Source organism: Haemaphysalis longicornis, unplaced genomic scaffold, assembly GCF_048455015.1.
Source record: "Haemaphysalis longicornis isolate Haplotype H1 unplaced genomic scaffold, Haemaphysalis longicornis Haplotype H1 scaffold_2, whole genome shotgun sequence".
Lineage (NCBI taxonomy): Eukaryota > Metazoa > Arthropoda > Arachnida > Ixodida > Ixodidae > Haemaphysalis > Haemaphysalis longicornis.
The window spans coordinates 166,733,605-166,757,294 of record NW_027526295.1 but is presented as its reverse complement, the minus strand read 5'-3'; the positions used below and the strand labels follow the sequence as shown (position 1 = coordinate 166,757,294).

The 23,690-nt window shown below is 47.5% G+C and overlaps 2 non-coding genes across 2 annotated transcripts; one reads left to right on the top strand and one right to left on the bottom strand.

The window, feature by feature from the left end:
• The first annotated feature begins 341 nt into the window (after positions 1-341).
• On the top strand, positions 342-414 carry Trnas-gcu (transfer RNA serine (anticodon GCU)). The gene has a single exon. It is a non-coding gene; the product is annotated as a tRNA-Ser (tRNA).
• A 9,426-nt stretch (positions 415-9,840) lies between these two features.
• Positions 9,841-9,913, bottom strand: Trnas-gcu (transfer RNA serine (anticodon GCU)). Its single transcript has one exon. It is a non-coding gene; the product is annotated as a tRNA-Ser (tRNA).
• Between the last annotated feature and the right edge of the window lie 13,777 nt (positions 9,914-23,690).

Here is a 23,690-nt window from a genome sequence, read left to right as displayed (position 1 = left end):
TCTGTTTCAGTGACGTACCACATCCTCCCCTTTGCTTTCCGAGGTTTTCTTGACTGCCAACCCTTATTTCTGTCTTATTACAACGAGCCCCTCATTTCCTATTCTGATTGGCTACATGCATAGCGAGGGCTTCTGTTATGGCAGTCTTGGTGCCATAGGGAGCTTAAGAGGGTTCAACGCGGGTCGACCACTCTCGACATGTAGACACTCGAGTCACGGCACGGGGGTTAAAAAGGTCCCGTTCACCCCGACAAGTTAGAGTGGCGCTGGCTACCACCCCAAGTGCAGTAAACAAAAAATACCTTAACATAAATACCCGAGAAAGTGGTGGGGAAACTGCCCCGCCGGTAGCGTAGTGGTTATCGCACCAGACCGCTATTCTGGAGGCCGTGGGTTCGGGTCGCACCCGGCGGGCATTTTTTCACCACTTTCTTTCAGACTAAAAAAGTCTGACGAAGGCCGGTCCCTCGGCCGAAACGTTATTATTTAAATCTCTTCTCTTTTTTTACCGTATTCAAAAAACATTTTGTACATATATATATGTATATTATATATATATATATATATATATATATATATATATATATATATATATATATATATATATATATATATATATATATATATATATATATATATATATGTGTGTGTGTTGAACTGGAGCCGAACCGAAAAACGATGTAACCGTTACCGTTTCACGACGGGTGGGTGGCTCGACCATTCGTTGTTGCTAATGCCCGATCTTTCACGCACCATCAGCTTCGTATTCTCACGCACATTCCCCTTAAGATCAGCCACTACACTATAACCCTCTCATCGTGGTCTCAACATGAGGAACGGAATGCGCACCAATGTTGCAATGGTATGCTGCTACTGGTAGTGTGAAGCAAAGTGGAAGGCTGAGCAAACAAAATTTCACTCTCTCGGCAGCCTGCAGGCGCCGAGTTCGTCCTTTCGTCGCTGCGATTGTGGAGGAACAATCCGGCCCCAGGATTGCTGCACTGCGCAACGGTGAAGGCCTACACCCAAATTTTGCGTATTTGTTTCATTCTATAATTAAATTAAAAGGTTGCATAATTGGGAAGTGTAAACACTAGACAAGTCTGACTCGCAGGAATTGCTGTTTTAAGTCGTTGGCTCTTGACCACAAAGATGCGGGGACGATCGCCGGACGATGCGAGGACGTTTTTCTGATATACTAGACGAAAAACAAAAATGTGAAGATTTCGTGTGTGGACATTTTGACCATCGTTTAAGGTCCCCGGGTGGTTTAAATTATTCTGCCTCAACGCAACGCATGGGGCGTCTCGCAGTGCAGTATAGCTTCAGGGTATGTAAAACTACCAATATTTTGGTAAGTGCGTTTCCACAGGAAAACAATGAAGAAAAGATCATCACATAGTTTTAAATTAATCTGCGCAAATTTTATACATGAATAACTTCTGCTCTTGAACTGAAAGGTCACTGAAAGGTCAATCTTTCTCTACACACCCCTTCCTTTGTCCGATCTTCCATATATCCAAACGCGTCATCACTACGAAGGCAGCGAGCGCCGCGTGTGCCTGGTATAGCCGTAAAATTTTCAGGGCATGGAGAACGGCCCAGTTCACGTTTTTCAACGGATACAAACGATAATCGATATAGCAGAGACAACTATCGGCATGGTACGGACTTTATTGTTTTGTAAGAAGCTGTATTCCCCGACCTTGCCAGTCCTACATATGTCATCATGGAAGAACGAAAAACTCAGCGCCGTTCCACTCTCTGAAGAAGAATGACCAGCGCAGCTGTGCGCAGCTCAAAGAGTGCATAGAACAAAACACGTTTTTTCGCAATTAACTATTAAGCATACTTCCTAACTACTTAGTTGAATGAAACTTGTAATTACTGGAGCTTTATTCTAGCGGGCTAACATGGGGTTTTCCATTTCGCTCTCGCGTCGTAGGCACTCTCTGAGTAAGAAATCAACCGAAATCGCTCGACCACGGTGGACAGCGGTCAAACTGCATCTGGCCGTGATACGACCACGTTGAAATTTCCCTGTGACACAACGGGCACTGCGTCGGTGTTATTGTCTATTAATACAAAAGGAAACGACAAGAGAACATGCACTCCGGATATTATTGCACCCAGTGTCCGTGCATTGAACGCAAAGCGGGGGAAGGCAACACAGGTGGAAGAGAATCGGTGAAATCGGTAGGACCGGGGATGCAGGCGTCGTCACTTGCACGCGGGAGGGCGCAGCCCATACCCAATCCTACGGTACCCCACTCGATGGGAAGGAGGCTGGCCCACTCTAGCGTTGAAGTGCAAAGGACGCTGGTCGAGCGCGCAGAGGTGGTACTGTCGGCTATCCCGGAAGCTCCGGACTAGGCGGTACTTTTGAAAACAAAGTTACTTTCTTATTCACACGCCAGAACACGGAACACCTGAGCCGCACATCGCATGAAGCCAGGCTTCCTCTATGCGCACGCCCCGGTTCCCTACCCCCCGTACCAACCGTGCACGCCTAAACGGGCCAACGGTGGTGCGTGTGTGATTAGGTGGGAGAGACACAGGCCAAAATGTCACACTAGGGACCCTTCAACCAATTACCTTAACACATATACGGATATATATTGTTAAAATCCACGCACACATTTCTTTACGGAAGCTAGCGTCGACACCTTCGCTGTAAAAACAGAGCTAAAGTAGATGACGCACGCAAAAAGGCAGGCCGGTGCCGCAGTGCCCCATTTGCCGAGCGAAGATCATTTCTGCTTGTTCTGCCGTTCTGTCTCTTTCAGCGCAATTTTAGGTTCTGCGTGCCCTTCTACGGAATACCACATTTTCGCGCGCATAATCAGCACCGCCACTTTCAGCCCGCCGGAAAAGAAAACAATCCTCGCGTACTTCCATCACAATTGACACAGGAAAGGCTGCACCAAAGCTACTGCTCAAGCAGCGCATCACATACTCATCATCATCATCACCTCCAGCCTATCTACGCCCACTGTAGGGCAAAGGCCTCTCCCATTATTCTCCAATTATCCCGGTCCAGTGCTAACTGCAACCAATTTATCCGGGCAAACTTGTTGATCTCATCTGCCTATCTAACTTTCTGCCGCCACCTGCAACGCTTGCCTTCTCTAGGGCTCCACTCTGTTACCCTTAAAGGAGCCATGAAGAGAAAACACAAGTTTGGTTCATTCAAAAGATTGTGTCGTTAGAATCATACTGACACCACTTTTAACGTAAACTTCGCTCAAATAAGCTACATAATTAGGAAAAACGGGAATGGTCATGCGACCCACCAGCTCATTTCCCGCAACAGAACCTGTGATGTCACATGGGCTCAGCTCTGCGATTGGCGGAGGCTGACAGAAGCAGACGAAAATTAGGTAGAGCTTACAAACTAGACGAACGAGCGATTTGCGCTTAAGTTTAGGGCACATTCTTTACAAAGCAATAAGAATGATGGGACAAACAGTGGAAGTTACGAAAGCACATGTAAACATAGAAGAACTGATGCGTTCTGCTGTTCGTACTGCGCACAGCATGCTTTGGTTTAGCTGCACAGCACTACGGGGCTTGGGGTTATCTCAGACGACACTGGCCGATTGACGCAAGCAACGGTGTCTTACGTGACCCCATTTGTCGAGCGAGCACTGTTTCAGGGAACGAATATTTTCTCCCAGAACAAAAACAAGCCAGGTTTAAATGCGGGCAAAAACATACCAAACGCTTGCCATGGTATGGTGGCGCCATCTAGGTTACGGAACGTAAAGAAACGCGGGAACAAACCAACACCGCTGTACAGGGTGGAGACAACCTTTGAACGGTCCCGTGCCGCCGCAATTGGGCCAACGGGCTCAACGCGTTATTCTTTTCGTTTCCCACGAGACCTAGCAACGCGAAACAGACAATATGATTCAAACTTCTTCAGTAAACCGCGTTGCGGCGATAATTTTAGCGCGGTTTTGACCCAATGACTTGCTTTGGCGGCGAGCGAGCAACCGAACATGGCGGCGCCAGCGTTACGTGTCTCTACCCTGTACGGCGGATGCGTGAATGAAGGTACTCTAGGCTGCAGAGCGGTCGGTTCCCGTGATGTCACTTGGGACCACGAAAACGCACGATTGAGCGGGAAAATCAAAATTTTAACCTAAATTGTTTAATTTCTCAGTGAATAAAGCACCGTTTGTATCCGGACAAGCGCTGGGGGCACTATAAAACACGAAATCTTTCGAATAAAACCAACTTGCATTTTCTCTTCATGGCTCCTTTAATGACCAACGGTTACCTTGCCTTCGCATTACATGCCGCCCACGTCCATTTCTTCTGCTTAATTTCTACTAATATGTCCTTAACACGCGTTTGTTCCCTGACCCACTCCGCTCTCTTCTTATCCCTTAATGTTAAACCTATCATCTTCCGTTTTGGGTCGTCCTCAATTTAAGTTGAACCCTCTTAGTGAGACTCAAAGTTTCTGCCCCGTTGGTAAGTACCGGTAAGATGCTGCTGTCATACACTTTCTTCTTCAGAGACAATGGTAGGCAGCCATTCATTATCTGAGAATGCCTGCCCTACGCACTCCACCCATTCTTATTCTTCTAATTATCTCTGTCTCATGGTTGGAATCCGGGGTCACAACTTGGCCTAAGTAGACATATTCGCTTACCACTTCCATTGCCTCGCCACCTATCTCAAGCCGCTGTGCTGTCCCGAGGTCATTCATCATTACTTTAGTTTTCTGCATATTAATTTTCAGGCCCACGGTTCTACTCTGTTTGTCCAGTGCGGGAAGCATGCTTTGCAATTCGTCCCCCGAGTTACTTAGCAAGGCAACATCATCAGCAAATCTTAGGTTACTGAGGTACTCTCCATTAACCCATACTCCCACCTGTTCCCAAACCAATCTTCTGAATACTTCTTGTAAACATGCTGTGAATAACATTGGAGAGATTGTGTCTCCTTGTCTGACGCCCTTCCTCATAGGTATTTTACTGCTCTCCTTATAGAGGATGATGGTAGCTGTGGATCCATTGTAAATATCATCTAGTTTTCTTACATAATGCTAATCTACTCCCTGGATCCGTAATGCCTGAATGACTGCTAGGGTTTCGACCGAGTCAAATGCTTTCTCATAATATATGAAGGCTATATATAGGGGTTCAGTATACTCAGCGCACTTCTCTATCGCTTGATTGATCGTGTGAATATGGTCCATTGTTGAATAGCCTTTACGAAATCCTGGTTGTTCTTTAGGTTGACTGAAATCTAAGGTGGCAGAAATTCTGTTAGCGATTACCTTGGTGAGTACTTTGTGGGCGACTGACAGTAACTTGATCGGCCTGTAATTTTTCAAGTCCTTCATGTGACATTTGTTATGGGTTAGGATGATGCTCGCGTTCTTTCAAGATTCCGGTACACTCGCGGTCATTAGGCATTCCGTATGCAGGTTTGCCAGTTTTTCAAGTATAATTTCTCCGCCATCCTTCAAGAGGTCTGCTGTTATCTGATCCTCACCAGGTGCTTTGCCCCTTTTCATTCTTTTCGAAGCTTTCCTTACAAGTTCTGCCGTTACTGGTGGGATGTCTATCTTCTCTGAACTACCTTCTCGTCCGGCATTATTCTATATGTCCCGGCTACTGTACAGATCTCTATAACATAGTATGTAGACAGAAAAAAACGTATGTTTAGCAAGTAGAATACACTGACTGCAAGGCGAAAGTCACAATTTACTCAGTGTCACTGGTCCCGCTATACTATCACTTGAGCCGCAGTCCTCACTGTTGCACATAAGGTCATCTTCTGTTCCATCCATGGTGTTTGTGTTTTTTTTTCGTGTTTTCGTCCTTGTGTTTGATTCCTTGTCCTTGTATGTTTTGCGCAATCGCTGTCATATAAGCCTCAGTCAGTGTTACTACGTAGGAGTTTCACGGCACAACGCGCACTGCCGTGACACTGCGCTAAAAGAAAGTCCCGCGTATTTTCGGCACTACTACTTTGCCACTGAAATTCTCGCATTTTTGGTGCGGGCAGAGTCCTTCACTTGAAGGACTCTGGTGCGGGTTAGGAGTTTAATTCGCTTTGGGGTTTAACGCACCGACGCTACGCCTGGGCTATGACGCGAGCCTAGGGGAGGGATCCGGGGTTTTTTTACCGCTTGGAGGTCTTTAGCATGCGCCGAAATATCCACACACACAAGAATTTTGGCTTTTTGCCCCCATTTAAAGGGACACTGAAGTGAGTTTGTCAAGCTCCTATTCTTGCTTGCACTGCGTAGACTGGCCGAAATAAACACACTTTTCACGGTTTATCCGGGTGATAAGGCGGTTGTGAGGAGGCGCTTTTGAGGAGACAGTAGCCGGAGAAACAGAAGTGAAGACGACGAAGCGCTCGTGCTGGTGTCGAAAAGAAAAGAAGACGCGGCGAAGAAGGAGGAGGATGAGGAAGAGAAGCGGAAGTGGTGTGGCATGTCGGAGGTAGGAAGAACGGGGCAATCGGCGAGTTCTCCGCTGGTGGCGAACGTCCAGGAGACCTCAAGGCCGAGCCACCTCCTCCCTTTCGCTTTCAAAATTGTCTACGACGCCCCTAGAGAGTCTGCTACGCCACTAGCCAGCGCACGAGGTTCAACGGCCCTTCACCCCTTCGCAACGGCCAGCGCCCACTTCAAGGTCACAGCGCCAGCGGCCATCGCATCGAGCCAGCCATCGAATTTTAGGACGTGAGCCCGAACTGTTTTTTTGGGTAGGACTTCCTTTTCTAGAGACTGGACTTCTCAGCTAATGTTAATTTTTCTTTTTGTAGTTGTTTTGGATTTGCCCGTTAATACATCTTGTCCTTGTCCGAAGACTACAACTTCGTCCTTCTCCGTCGGATTATATTAACCTTCTCGTTTTAAAAACAATCTGCATTACAGCGGTATTTATTTTATAGAGCATGTAAGAAAAAAAAAACTACCATGCGTGGTTTGCGGCGGCACACCAACTGACAGCAGTGATACCAATACAAGGGGCTGCGTTATTGGACGATGTCCAAGGTTAGAATTCAAAGCAGTTTAGGTTTCGGTACTAAAAAACATGCTTGGCCTCCGACGTTATCGCCGGATGGGCATTCTCGATGTCTCAGTAATAGGCATACCGCGCTTCCGCCGTGTTGTCGGCTGGAAAATGCGTCAGGTAAGCCTACCAGCACGGCTTGGGATCGTAACAAATCACTAGGCGAGGAGGAGGAGGAGGAGGTAAACTTTATTTAGTCAAGCTCTGTTCCTTGGACGTGGTGGCCGCTGGCTTTAGCCTGGCGGCGACAATGGCAGCCCGATTCGTCAGGGAGGCTTGAACCTCCGGATCAGAGCTGCCCAGCGCCCTCTCCCAGTGCTCGTCGCAGGTGATGGAGGGAAAAGGATCATTGGGACAAGCCCACATGGTGTGGGATAAGGTAGCGGGAATGCCGCATGATGGGCAGTTCGGGGAGGGAAATAAGGACGGATGAATGCGATGGATTTCCCTCCCCGAACTGCCCATCACTAGGCGAGGCGCACGCAGTAAATGAACGCCTTCCGATTCACTGCAGACGCTCAAATTCGATGCGCTTTTGCCCCATCTTTGGAGCTTTCCGGGCTCGTGTCGCTATCGTAAGAGGCATGTTCGTACCAGGCCAAGGGTCTGCTGAGTCTGGCCTGTGCCCACTGCCCGCAAGTAGTCGGTGCTAATGGCAACAGCACGCCAACGAGAACTCGCCAGCGCGTCAGTATCAGTCTGCGCGAGTTCTGCGAACTCGCTCGTGGAGCAATGAACGTTACAGCGCAAACATGGAGGATTCAGTATAGAAAACATCGGCCGAAAAAAAATAAAAAACATGCACTATCGGGGATTCAAACTTGGGACTGGCAAAACATTACACCTAGTGCTCCAAACAACTCGGCCATAAGCCAGCGATGCAAAGGGCGGAAATATAAAGTATATAATGTATAGCCACTTTAAATTTTTATTTCATTTTAGCATTTCAATCAGCTTAGATGGCTATCTCTTGTATCGCGGTCGTGCAGTAAGCGTCCCCCAAATTTCCACAAATATCTCGTATCTAGCGACTGCATTCCTTAGACGGAAAATCGTTTGCAGATGTGTGGCGTGCGACTGAGTGCTGTGCTAGTTCGGACAGCGCAAAAAATGCTTGCCGTACCCTGGTTTCACGCGGTGCGATGCGAGGTTCGGTTGATTTTAATTCCCTAGTACGTATATAACCTTCGCTGACTTTCTCCCGGCTTCAGTCGGCATTAGATTTTTCTACTGCATGCCAGTCAGAAAACGTCGCATGTGTGCTTCTGTGTAGCGACTTAGACTTACAGCTTGATACAGTCTACAGACTAACAAATGAAAAACACATTCTTCCAGGAACAAACGTTCCGTGGCTTGGTTTCAACTAAGCGAATGAATTTTGACGACCCGCCGGCCGCCAGCCGACTGAACTCTGGACCGATTGATTCTCTCCGAGGGTCGGCGAGTCGTGTAGTAGCGCCGCTAAGCCAAGCCATCTTTTGACGTCATACGAAATGTCATAGGAAATTAGCAAGGACGATGCAGAGAGGAGCACAGCATTTCCGCATTGCTTTTTCTACTGAATAAAGTCGCGTAAACGCACGGACGGCGGTCGAAACATAGACTATAGATTCCATACTACAATTTGCGCTATAAATCCCGCAATGTTTACAAATCAGTACAGTGTCTTTTTAAATAGCATCCCCCGCAGCCTAAATCGTCCTTGGGCTCAGCACCACAACGCCTTAGCCACTGAGGCACTGGGGCGGGCCGGTAAGGAGCCGAACACTCCGCCTAAGCACTGCCAAGCAACACCGAGCTCACTGTGTAGGTGACGTTACGGTAGGTGTTGACGCCGTTAGGCCTCACAGCGCAACGTTAGCACAACGTCAGATAATCCCGGGGGGAAGAGCGGTAGTCGTTCTAGTTTGGGCGGCTATGTCACGTGATGAAGAAGTGAAACGTCAGGTCCCATTGAATGGAGGGGGCGATTGCCCACTGTTCGTTCAGCCACCTTCCGCAAAATTGAGGCACAGCGTATCGCATTTTCGCTCGCAGGATTTTGTCGCCGTGCGGACACGATCGTGCCAGTGGGGGATGGAAGTAAACAGCTTCGCTGTAAAAGAAAACAGAATCCGTGATGATTCATCGTCGGGTGGTAAATCCTGTAAAGAGCAGAAACGCCCAGCAATCGAGGTAATGCCCCGGAGCAAACAATTTCGAGCGTTCCGCTTCTCGCTGCCTCGGGGAATCGGATCACTGTAGAAAGAAAAGAGGAAATAAAACGACCCAAAGCCTAGCGTCGTTTAAAAAACCGCTGGCTGGTTCGTGCTAATGGGCTGCGGCGAACGTTGAATAAAACTCGATGGCCCTAGGCGCGGGGGCCGTTAACCATAAACATGGTGCAACACGTGTTTATAACGACTTTAGGAAGGCGTCAAAAGAGATTGTAATGGGTTCGGGTGGCTGATACGGTTCTAAGCCATTGCCGTCACGGACAAAAGCTCGTGGGGTGGCAGCGCTACACTTTAAAGTTGGGTTTTTTCGTTTTCGTAGCCCGTGCCGGATTGTCTACAAGGTCCGGCATGCAAGACATATGAGCGGTAATATATATATATATATATATATATATATATATATATATATATATATATATATATATATATATATATATATATATATATATATATATATATATATATATATATATATATATATATATAGACAATCCGGCACGGGCTACGAAAACGAGAAAACCCAACTTGAAAGTGTAGCGCCAGATAAAGAATTTGGAAAGAAAGAAAGTGGAGAAAAAATGCTCGCCAGGTGGGAACCGAACCCACGACCTCCAGAATAGCGGTCTGGTGCGATAACCACTACGCTACCGGCGGGGCGATTTTCCCTCCAGTTTCTGGGGTATTTATGTCAATGTAATTTTTTCCTGTGCTTGGGGGTGGTAGCCAGCGCCACTCCGACTTCTCGGGGTGAAGGGGACCTTCTTTCTAACCCCCGGGCCGTGACTCGAATGTCTACGATATGTCGAGAGTGGTCGATCAGCGTTGAACCCTCTTAAGCTCCCTGTGGCACCAAGTCTGCCATAACAGAGGCCCTCGCTATGCATGTAGCGAATGAGAATAGGAAATGAGGGGCTTGTTGTTTTTCTCCACTTTCTTTCTTTCCAAATTTTTTATCTGTTTCAATGACCTACAACATCCTCCCCTTTGCTTTCCGAGGTTTTCTTGACTGCCAACCCTTATTGATATGTCATTACAACGAGCCCCTTATTTCCTATTCTGATTAGGGTGAGCGCATTCAACCGCTGGGACGATAACCTCAAGCGGCAAAATGTTTCGTTCTCCCTGACCAAGGTTGCCGAGACGTGGTATCTAAATAACCGGCATACCATCACCGACTGGGCCGATTTCGTTGCTCAGTTCCGCCGGATTTTCGGCTCTTCTAAAGCTCGGAGCGACAGCGCGAAACTCGAGACCCGTGTGCAACAGGCGCATGAAACGTACACCTCATATATCGAGGATGTTCTGGCGCTGTGTCGTCGCGCTGACAATAACATGCCGGAAGGTGACCGTGTACGCCACGTTCTGAAAGGAATCGGTGAGTTCGCGTTCCCCACACTGGCAACGCAGAACCCCACAATCGTGTCGGACGTGATCTCCACTTGTAAGCGTCTCGACGAACTACAGTACATCCATCTTCGTCAAGACACGGCTCCTACCCACCATCTGGGAAATTAAGACCTGCGTGAGTTGATACGCTCTATAATTCGCGAGGAGATGCACGCCAATATTTCCCAGTGCGCACACTGTGTCCGCAAAGCTCCTTCTGTGCCTGGCCTACGGAATATCGTTGAGGAGCTCGCGGCTATGCCCGTACTTCCGCTCCCACCCAACCTGTTTCTGTGGCAGCGCCATCTTATTCGGATGTGGCTGGTCGGCATCCTCTTCCGCTCAGTCCCATTACGACACAGGCTCCGCCCGGCTATGTGGCCGCCATGCCTCGGTTGCAAACCACGCCCACTTATGTCCCGCCACACCACGACGCCAACAATGGCCGGCCAGTCTGCTATTATTGTGGCATCCGGGGCCACATCTCCCGGTTTTGTCGAAGGCGCCAACGTGACGAACGACGCGGCTACGCAGCCTACGAACGCGATTATGTACGTCCGAATTACTTCGACTACGTGCAGCGTACGCACCCGTCTTTCTCACGCCGTTCACCATCGCCACCTGAGCCACCAACCGACCTTTCTCGTAGGCCGCGCGATACGCGACGCCGCTCACCATCGCCAGGCCGTCGGGCGCTGTCGCGCCTTCGGCCTGCGACCTACGTCACCGACCAGCACTCGGAAAACTAGCTAATGCAGTTTCGGGAGGGGAAACTGCATCACGTGGGAAACTTACAATGCCTCCGGAGCGTCCATCGAACATGTTGTCAGTTTTGGTTGAAGGTGTTTGTGTAGATGCCCTTATTGACACTAGTGCCAGTTTTCGGTGATAAGTATGGAATTGTGTGCACGACTACGCAAGGTTCGAACACCCTACAGTGGTCCTTCTTTGCATGGCGCCAATAGCAGCACGATCAAGCCATCCGGACAGTGAACGGTACGAATTTCAGTCGGTCAACTTCGTCATCACGTTCAGTGTGCAGTGTTGTCACCATGTGCGCATCACCTCATCTTGGGCTGGGACTTCTTGTCATCCGCATCCGCCGTCATTTCGTGCCAGCAACCGCAAATTGAACCCGCAGATACGGAGGACACCAACATTCTGGAAGAGAAGCCACAACTGAATTTAACAGCAAGTGCCGATGACGTTTTATACCCGGGCCACGATACAGTCCTTTCAGTTCACTCAACCCAAATTCGTTATGGGGATGCGTTAATCGTTCCGTCTGCGCGTTTTATTCCCCAAGGAACCATTATCGCGACCTGCTTTGTCCGTTTTGTACGTGGGTGTGCGCCGCTCGTTTCTACAAATACCACTTTTGAGACGATACTCCTCCCTGAAGGCACCACGCTCACTTCGTTGTGGCTGATGACAGTCTGTCTCTGGTTCCCCTCTGCTCTGTGTCTTCCGTTCCCCTGTCTTCAGATTCCGGCCCCTCACCTCCCACCCTGGCAACCACGACTAGCGAAGATCTCACGGCGTTCGAAACGAGATTCCTACTTGAGCTGCTCGAAAAACACAAAAACTCATTTGACTGCATCTCCACCAACCTTGGACAGACGTCCGTGGCAGAGCATCGTATTGAGACAGATGGGCCGTCGCCCGTACCGTGAGTCATCGTCGGAACGGAAAGTCATCGAAGAAAACGTCGCGGACATGCTTCAACCAAACGTTATTCGACCTTCCTCGAGCCCGTGGTCTTCTCCTGTTGTTCTGGTGAGAAAAAAAGACGGTTGCGTACGCTTTTGCGTGGACTATCGGGCTTTGAATAGGATCACCCGGAAGGATGTGTATCCGATGCCACGCATAGATGACGCGCTGGACCGTCTACAAGGTGTTGAATATTTCTCTAGTCTGGACCTGCGATCTGGCTACTGGCAGATCCCCATGCGCGAGTCTGACAAAGAGAAAACGGCGTTTGCGACTCCAGACGGCTTGTACGAATTTAACGTAATGCCTTTTGGCTTATGCAACGCCCCAGCCACATTTGAGCGCATGATAGATACGGTCCTTCGCGGCCTTAAATGGAAAACATGCCTGTGTTAGCTTGACGACATCGTCATCTTTTCGTCAAGTTTTGCGGAACATCTGCAGCGTCTGGACGAGGTGTTGACTTGCCTTGCAAAGGTTGGTCTGACTCTGAACACCAAGAAATGTCGTTTTGCTAGCAAATCGATAAAGGTTCTTGGTCACGTCGCCAGTAAAGATGGCATACGCCCCGACCCAGACAAAATTTCGGCTGTAGCCAATTTTCCTCGACCTCAGCAACAAAAAGCGGTGCGTAGTTTTCTCGGCCTGGCGTCCTATTTTCGCCGTTTTGTCCGCAATTTTGCTACTCTCGCTGCACCCCTGAACCAGCTATTAAATTCTGATACCCCCTTCGACTGGAGTGATGGCTGCGAAAAGGCCTTCCAAGACCTCAAGCAAGCGCTTACTTCCGCACCTGTATTATGCCACTTTGATGAATCGAGACCGGCGATCCCCCACACCGACGCTAGTGGGCATGGCATTGCCGCCGTTCTGTTGCAGCGCGATTCTCACCACCGCGAGAGGGTTGTTGCTTATGCCAGCCGCTCTCTAATACGAGCGGAGAAGAATTATACGATAACGGAACAGGAGTGCCTGGCCGTTGTGTGGTCAGTGCAAAAGTTTCGGCCATATCTCTACGGCCGACATTTCACCGTCGTCACAGATAATCACGCTCTGTGGTGGCTGTCTTCATTGAAAACTTGTCGGGACGCCTGGGACGCTGGATTCTGCGATTGCAAGAGTACGACTTTACGGTTGCCTACAAGTCCGGACTCAAGCATGTAGACGCAGACGCACCCTCGCGGTGCCCGCTGATGCCGTCTTCAAACGACATGGCGTCAGTTTCTCATACACCGCCATCATCAGTTGCACCTGTAGACTATGCACCGGCTGACGACCACCGCGACTGGGTCGATCATTAACGAGCAGGCAGTTACTGCCAGAAAACAATGGATCGGCTCGCTGGTTCGACACGTCCACCGAGTAGCCGCCTACGTCGCCAACTGCGGCAGTTGCAGCTCATAGACGGTGCACTGTATCGATGAAACCACCACCCAAATGGCGCCACATGGGTCCCAGTTGTGCCTCATTCTCTCTGGAGTCGCGTCTTGCAAGCTTTTCATGACGACGCCACCGCCGGCCACCTTGGCTTTCAAAAGACCTACGACCGCATTTGAGCTCGCTTCTTTTGGCCAGGACTCTCGACCAGTGTGGTGAAATACGTTGCGTCCTGTTCACCCTGTCAGCACCGCAAATGATCTATGGCACCCCCTGTCGGTCTCCTCCAGCCTGTTCCGTGTCCAACTACGCCGTTTGAAGTAATCGGAATTGATTTGTATGGGCCCTTATCGACGACGTCCACTGGTCACCGCTGGATCGTCACGGCCGTTGATCACTTGACTCGCTACGCGGAGACAGCGCCACTTCCCTCGGCTAGCGCTGGCGACGTCACTGCCTTCTTTTTGCGACACATCCTGCTACGACATGGAGCCCCTCGCGTACTGTTAAGTGACCTCGGCAAGATGTTTCTATCTGAGATCCTTACCGAAGTACTTCGTGCCTCTAATACCTCCCACAAAATGACATCAAGCTGCCATCCACAAACGAACGGGCTCACCGAACGTTTTCACCGCACGCTCTCTGACATGCTATACATACGCCCTGACCACAGAAATTGGGACACTATATTACCTTCAGTCATGTTTGCCTATAACACGGCAGTTCAAAGCACTACAGGGTACGGCCGTCATCCATCGCACGTGCTTGATACCTGTTTCTTTACCGCTTCTGTGTCCGCTTCTGCATCGTTTCCGGAACAATTCGTGTCTCGGATCGACCACTATCGGTGACTGGCTCGCATGTGTACAGAAGCAAGCCAACAAGACCGCAAAGAACGCTACAACGCTGTTCGCCGGTCCGTTTCTTTGCGACCTGGTGACGAAGTCTTGGTCTGGACACCAGTTCGCTCTCCAGGCCTCTGCGAAAAATTCCTGCACCGGTTCTTTGGTCCTTACAAGGTCCTTGAGGCTACCTCTCGGGTGAACTATCGCGTCACCCCCGTTTGTGGAAGTTCGGACCGCCGTCATCGTGAAACCGAGATTGTCCACGTTTCCCGCCTCAAAGCGTTCCATCGGCGTAATCCGCAGTAAAACGCGACCAGGTGGCCGCTCTCGCCTCGTGGGGGAAAATATTGTGAGACCAGTGGTAGCCTCGTTTGTGGAAGTTCGGAGCGCCGAATGCAATGCCCCAGTGGAATGCAATCATCACTGGCGCCCGGTTGCGGCCACGGCTTTTTCATCTCTGTATATACTCATCATCACCGATTCTTTTACCTTCTCGAACTTTCATCATCGGTAACCTGGTTCGGTCGCCATCTATGGCAGCTCGGCCGGCGAATAACGCGGTTTGCGCGTACTGGTCTGTCTTCACCTACCATCGGCCTTACTATATATATGCAAGTTCTCTTTGCTGAAACGTAGGCCACAATCGTGCTTTTACCTTGTTCGAAGTTTTTCTTCTCTTGTGTTCTCTACCATCTTCAAAGTTCTACTACTCCCTATATATATATATATATATATATATATATATATATATATATATATATATATATATATATATATATATATATATATATATATATACAGAAACATAGGTCGGCAGTCTACAACGCCAGAGGAGGCATAGGGGTGTGGTTAGGCTCTATTTTTTTTACTATGGTTAATGAAGTTAAGATTTTTTTTCATATAAGAAAGAAAGAAAGAAAGAAAGAAAAACACGCGCCCAGAGTGGGGACCGAACCCACGCCTTTCGATTAGATCTCGAATGCCTTACCAATTCGGCTATCTGGGCGACTGTGTTCTCCTTCACTTTCTGGGCTATTTATATTTACTAGAAGTGTATCTGACGCTTGAGGGTGGTAGCCAGCGCCACTCTGACTACAGGGGGAGAAGGGGACCTTCTTTTTAACCCCCGGGGCGTGACTCAAACGTCTACAGCCTGTCATGAGCGGGTAACCGGCGGGAAGCCCTCTTATGCTACCTAGGCATCAAGGCTGCCAGAACCGAGACCCTCGCTTGGCTTTCGCAGATTAATATAGTAAGTAAATGAGGGGATCGTTGAGGAAATACAGAAACATAGGTCGGCAGGAAATGAGGGAAATGAGGGGCTCGTTGAAAATAAGACAGAAATAAAGATTGCCAGTCCAGAAAACCTCGGAAAGGAAAGGGGAGGATATGGTAGGTCATTGAAACAGATAAAGAATTTTAGAAAGAAAGAAAATGGACAAAAAATGCCCGCAAGGTGGGATCCGAACCGATCGCACCAGACCGGTATTCTGGAGGTCGTGGGTTCGGAACCCACCTGGCAGGCATTTTTTCTCCACTTTCTTTCTTTCCAAAATTCTTTATCTGCTTCAATGACCTACCATATCCCCCCTTCGCTTTCCGAGGTTTTCTTGACTGCCAACCTTTATTTCTGTCTTGTGTAACAAACAAACAAACTGTATAGACATTGCGGCTTGGGACAAGCCGCAACGTCAATACAGTTTGTTTGTTTATTACCCGTTCGTCTATTCGCTCTACGGTGTTTTTTCTGACGTATATATATATTGTAAGCACTGTAGTTCTTCGCGGCACAATATTTCACTGATTTCTATCTTATGTGTAATCATCATCACCTGTCATCCTTTTGAGTAATGCTTCATTTTCGTCACCTGTACATGATCAGTATCATCCCTGAGGCTGGTCTGCTTGGCTGCGCATTTGCCAAATAAACGGCGTCTGTCTTCTCTGCTCTATCAGTGAGCGACGTCTACGTCTCCTTGAAAGCCTCTTACAATATATATATATATATATATATATATATATATATATATATATATATATATATATATATATATATATATATATATATATATATATATATATCGTGAGCGATGTTTTCATTGCGATCGCTACAGTGGTCATTCTCCCCTTTCATAGCATCTAGAAACACTCCCATCATCAGCATCATCTTCATTCACGCGCCACCGGCTGCCACCCTGATATCCCGTGCCTCGTGCGACCGTCATCTTCGTCGGAGTCTCTGCGGGTTGTCTTTCGCGAAGCCGGAATAAACAGTCTGCGCTTCCCCGTGACTTTGCCTTTCAATAAATATATATATATATATATATATATATATATATATATATATATATATATATATAAATATATATATATATATATATATATATATATATATATATATATATATATATATATATATATATATATATAGAGAGAGAGAGAGAGAGAGAGAGACGTACGGGACGAGGGATTCCGTAAGGACACATATCAAAGTTGCAGTCCTTATTGCCAGTGCTGTTTGGCGTTTTTAACAGTGCTTTATAGTGCCGAATGAGGTATGATTGCATTTTTTTTTTCAGGAATAAATAATTGAAAATTCAAGTCGAGAAAAAATGCGCCGTTTTTTCCGGAAGCGGGAATCGAACCCACAACCTCCGCATAACGCGTGCGGTGCTCTACCATTGAGCTAGTTCCGCGGCGACTCCCTTCTCGACTATACGGCGGGGTTTTGTATTTACGACTGCTCAGAGCCCGGTCAACTAGCGCCGCCCCTCGACCACCGCGGGAAGACGTAGAACGTCTTTTCCCAGCGGCCGCACGTAAGACGTGGTCGGAAGTCGGGGATAGCCAAAGGCATTTCAGACTGCTGAAGCCAGAACCCTCGTAATGCATTTTGTAGAACAGAGACGTACGGGACGAGGGATTCCGTAAGGACACATATCAAAGTTGCAGTCCTTATTGCCAGTGCTGTTTGGCGTTTTTAACAGTGCTTTATAGTGCCGAATGAGGTATGATTGCATTTTTTTTTCAGGAATAAATAATTGAAAATTCAAGTCGAGAAAAAATGCGCCGTTTTTTCCGGAAGCGGGAATCGAACCCACAACCTCCGCATAACGCGTGCGGTGCTCTACCATTGAGCTAGTTCCGCGGCGACTCCCTTCTCGACTATACGGCGGGGTTTTGTATTTACGACTGCTCAGAGCCCGGTCAACTAGCGCCGCCCCTCGACCACCGCGGGAAGACGTAGAACGTCTTTTCCCAGCGGCCGCACGTAAGACGTGGTCGGAAGTCGGGGATAGCCAAAGGCATTTCAGACTGCTGAAGCCAGAACCCTCGTAATGCATTTTGTAGAACAGAGACGTACGGGACGAGGGATTCCGTAAGGACACATATCAAAGTTGCAGTCCTTATTGCCAGTGCTGTTTGGCGTTTTTAACAGTGCTTTATAGTGCCGAATGAGGTATGATTGCATTTTTTTTTCAGGAATAAATAATTGAAAATTCAAGTCGAGAAAAAATACAAAACCAAAACCCCGCCGTAAATACAAAACCCCGCCGTATAGTCGAGAAGGGAGTCGCCGCGGAACTAGCTCAATGGTAGAGCACCGCACGCGTTATGCGGAGGTTGTGGGTTCGATTCCCGCTTCCGGAAAAAACGGCGCATTTTTTCTCGACTTGAATTTTCAATTATTTATTCCTGAAAAAAAAAAAATGCAATCATACCTCATTCGGCACTATAAAGCACTGTTAAAAACGCCAAACAGCACTGGCAATAAGGACTGCAACTTTGATATGTGTCCTTACGGAATCCCTCGTCCCGTACGTCTCTGTTCTACAAAATGCATTACGAGGGTTCTGGCTTCAGCAGTCTGAAATGCCTTTGGCTATCCCCGACTTCCGACCACGTCTTACGTGCGGCCGCTGGGAAAAGACGTTCTACGTCTTCCCGCGGTGGTCGAGGGCCGGCGCTAGTTGACCGGGCTCTGAGCAGTCGTAAATACAAAACCCCGCCGTATAGTCGAGAAGGGAGTCGCCGCGGAACTAGCTCAATGGTAGAGCACCGCACGCGTTATGCGGAGGTTGTGGGTTCGATTCCCGCTTCCGGAAAAAACGGCGCATTTTTTCTCGACTTGAATTTTCAATTATTTATTCCTGAAAAAAAAAAATGCAATCATACCTCATTCGGCACTATAAAGCACTGTTAAAAACGCCAAACAGCACTGGCAATAAGGACTGCAACTTTGATATGTGTCCTTACGGAATCCCTCGTCCCGTACGTCTCTGTTCTACAAAATGCATTACGAGGGTTCTGGCTTCAGCAGTCTGAAATGCCTTTGGCTATCCCCGACTTCCGACCACGTCTTACGTGCGGCCGCTGGGAAAAGACGTTCTACGTCTTCCCGCGGTGGTCGAGGGCCGGCGCTAGTTGACCGGGCTCTGAGCAGTCGTAAATACAAAACCCCGCCGTATAGTCGAGAAGGGAGTCGCCGCGGAACTAGCTCAATGGTAGAGCACCGCACGCGTTATGCGGAGGTTGTGGGTTCGATTCCTGCTTCCGGAAAAAACGGCGCATTTTTTCTCGACTTGAATTTTCAATTATTTATTCCTGAAAAAAAAAATGCAATCATACCTCATTCGGCACTATAAAGCACTGTTAAAAACGCCAAACAGCACTGGCAATAAGGACTGCAACTTTGATATGTGTCCTTACGGAATCCCTCGTCCCGTACGTCTCTGTTCTACAAAATGCATTACGAGGGTTCTGGCTTCAGCAGTCTGAAATGCCTTTGGCTATCCCCGACTTCCGACCACGTCTTACGTGCGGCCGCTGGGAAAAGACGTTCTACGTCTTCCCGCGGTGGTCGAGGGGCGGCGCTAGTTGACCGGGCTCTGAGCAGTCGTAAATACAAAACCCCGCCGTATAGTCGAGAAGGGAGTCGCCGCGGAACTAGCTCAATGGTAGAGCACCGCACGCGTTATGCGGAGGTTGTGGGTTCGATTCCCGCTTCCGGAAAAAACGGCGCATTTTTTCTCGACTTGAATTTTCAATTATTTATTCCTGAAAAAAAAATGCAATCATACCTCATTCGGCACTATAAAGCACTGTTAAAAACGCCAAACAGCACTGGCAATAAGGACTGCAACTTTGATATATATATATATATATATATATATATATATATATATATATATATATATATATATATATGGACGAGAGGCATGAGGTGCTCGTTGAACTTCGAAACGAAAGCCAACAGTAAAGAGGAGCTTAGAAAGTAGTATAAAAATTGTTTGATTGTTGAAGTAGATTTTTTTTTCAATCTTTAAAGAAAAGAACGTGAAGGAAAACATGCTCCCTTGGTGTAACCCAACCCACAACCTTCTGAATCCCCGTTCGTTGCCTTCCCAATTAGGATACCAGGGAGGCAGTGCTCCCCTCCACTTTCTTTGATATTTATGTGAATGTAATTGTTTTCTACGCAAGGGGAGGATGCAGCAAACGCCGCTCAAGAAACTCGGGGTGAAGGTGATATTTTTTTCAACCCCGGGGCTGTGACTCAAGCGTTTATTGCTAGTTGAGGGCTTCTAACCTGCGGGAAACCCTTTCACGCTACCTATGGCGCCAAGACTCCCAAAACCGAGGCCCTCGCTACGCGTGTAGCGAATTAAAATTGAGGATGGGGGACTTGTTGAATGAACTCAGGAAGAAAATCTGGTAGTCAAAGATGTGAAGAAAGGCATGGGGAAATATTACGTTCTTTCGTGTTGAAACCGATTTTTGTTTTAATTTTTGAGAGCAAAAACTGACATATTCCTAAACTGTGCATTAAAGCAACAACTACAAAAAAATGCATTCTCTAACTTTGTGTGTTGTTGATCAAAGGATGGAGATATCAGAAAAATTTGAAAGTCTCCGTACCTTTCTGCAGAGGACCTAATTACTCGTAGATAGCCGAGTAAAGCAGCTTCTTTTCGCTGCTAAAGTACACAACGTTGAGCTCCAAGAGGAAACACCGTAGATGTTCAAATTCTGTCAAGGAGAACTTGGACGCTTCTTCAATCATCGCTAAGTCGGCAAACATTTGTTGTCCACGGTGCAAGAAAATACATTTTTCTCATCCTTCTTTACTGTCACCTGAATTCTTCAGGAGATTTATTTCAAAATCAGCGGTCATTTCTGTTTCTATATGACTGGACCCTTCTTTCATCTCCCTAGACCCACTTCTAATAAGCAAGTTAACATGCTGCTGCCCACAATCGTAAGTCTTTCCACTGGGAATTGGCAACTAGGGGCTTAAATCAAACTGAGATTGGGGCGCCATGCTTGGGAGATAATACACAAAAATTATTAGCACTACTTAATACAACCCTGCCCCCCCCCCCTCCCTCATATATGGCGCTGGATATGAGAAAAGTTCTTTTTATGCTTAACACCGAACCTTGGTTTACAGATGAAAAGCAAGCAGACCACACACACGACTGAACTGAAGGTGACACCCTTGATGCATAACCCCTTTTTCTAATGCAGGCGAAAAATTAATACGTTCTTGTGTCAAGACTTCTGTGTGCGTCCAAAATCCCGAGGTGGACTCAAAATTAACCTGGAGCCTTCCGCTACCGTGCTCCTCATACGACTGCTGTACCATCGGCAGGTTAACCTGCAAAAATTTGAGTTTGAACTGAAGGTAACGTTAACAAGAAACGTGTTGAATGCATACTGAAACCGAAACACACCTCTTGACGAATTATGCAATTTATAGTCCAAATGACCAGTTAACGCCATTGGTTACCGGCATGTTTACACTGCTCCGGCCCCTAAAAACAAAGTTGCCCTCTTTGATGCTTCTAGCGATGACAGGCGGGTGCAATTCCTTTCGTGTATGCAATCATTGTCACTTGAACTACCTTCGGACTACACTACCTCGGTTTTTGAATTTAATTACTGCTTGGGTAGGCCTCTACTTCACTGCCATGATTGACATCATTTTATTCTTGACTAAGCCGTCGAACGTTACAGTCATGTTTGTGGAGTCGTTCATTCAACTGAGACAAAAAGCTTTGAAACACTCATTGAAAATCCCGAAGGAAATCTGTTTCCGCAAATTTGGTTATAGTCTTATGGTATTCACCGCGGACGTTATTTTCCCAAGTGAACGATGATGTCTTAGGTAAGCACCTCTGGCAGCATTTGTCGAATTTAGGGGGTTTTAGCAGCCGAAGGGTTTAAGGCACGCCGTATTTTAGGGCTCCGGATAGGTTTTGATCACCCGGGAATCGCTAACGTGAGCCGAAATCACTTAGGCAGCATTTACTGACAAATACTAAGACACTTGCATGACCTGGCCAAGGGAGCATGATCTGGCCTGTATTTGGAAATAATTTGACTCTTTAATGCAGGAGGACACATTTTAAAGTCATGTCTTTCTATTAATAACGGCTACCTGACATTAAGCTTACGTAATACCCAACTGTTAATATGCACTGCTATTTGTAGTAAACACTCGCCGCCTTTCCTGTTTTTTTTCTCTGCAGCACCAAAGCAATATCGTGCAAGTAAGGCAAACCAAATACGATGATAAACGGTCGACGTTTCGTCCATCGGGTAGTGTTGGCTCCACATTTGCTTGCCGCTCTGCCGCTCTGCCCCATCGCCAAACGACCCTCTCGGGCATAATAGACGCCATGGCGGAGGACCGCCGTGGAGGCTTAGATGGTCCAGATTAAATGCAAACACAGAGCGACGACACAGCGCAGGAAGCAAAACCAAGCTCCGGGCAATAACCACAGCTCTCCTGCGGCAGCGTGCTGCGTATGCATACGGCAGCTCTGGGAGAGCCATAACCTCGGCAAACAAGACGCGCAGAACGAATCCATCAGAAAGTTCTGGGAGTTACAGTCCCCCAAGCCCATGCATTTTCTAGCTATGGCTCAAGTTGGCTCAGTGCATCGAATGCTTTGCTTTGTTATCGTTAGTTCTGTCCCCCGCGGTAATATGTCGTGCGTGTGCTCAACAAAACTCTGACTCTTCGTTGAAGCACGATGTGCTCGACTGACCACTCGAGTTTCACGTAGATTAAAAGGCAGCACTCTGCCCATTGTACCGTTGATCCCTTGACTCCGGTATTCTTGCAGACAGGTGTTAGTTTTCGAATTCTGTTGTTTGTGGCGAGCGTGCGGCTTGCAACGTATGTCCGCTTTTGCTTGAGTTGCTGAGACCCGAGATCCAGTTGGTGAGACCCGACCCCCGATGTCGTTTGCTTTAAGAACACACTCGTCAATATTTTGTCGGGACCTTGGTGTGCGCTTTCAGGGATCTGAGACGCCGAGAGATGGTCTCGTAGATCATGCTTGGTTTGTTGTCACCGGATCCAGCATTCTTTGGCCAATACCTCCACAGCCACGACCGTGTGACGCCCTGCATTTGCACAAAAATGCAGATTTTGCGAAAGTAATACGTGTAATCGTTATAACAGCGTGAATACAGACTATTGGTCGAACAGAATTTTGAAAAATCAAAACGCAGAAAAAATTCAAAAATACACTTTTCATAAAAAAACTCCTGGCAAAATCAAAAATACGTATTTTATACATCTCCCCCAAAAACCAAGAATGAACAAAAAAAGTCCGCAAACGAACGATGTAAATGTGTATAAAAATAGCGGAAATAGACCAACTTTGCAGTACACTTGTTTCTTCCGGAAAAAAATGCATAATTTGCAAAGTAAAGGTACTTCGTCACTATAATGGTATATATTTACGTCATTGTCAAAAAGACACAAAAGAAAACCCAAAGAATAAAATCATATAACGTATTTCGCTTAGCCATAATTGGCTGTACATAATTCGCACTCCACACAAGCGAGATAATAATGCTACGGATTAGTAGACAATTCCAAGAATTTCTGCAGATTTTCACAGGGTGGAAATATGTGCTCTGAATTTAGAATTCAATATACAGGGAGTGTTTCAGATTTATAGAACACGGTGAAAGTTGTTGCGGTCATTGAGTCATGCAGCCAAACGCAGGGGTACAAAATTTACGGGGTGATAAAGACCTGTCCGCGGAAACTGAACCCACGTTTGCGCCACGCTTGGTTTTACTTGTCTTGGCGT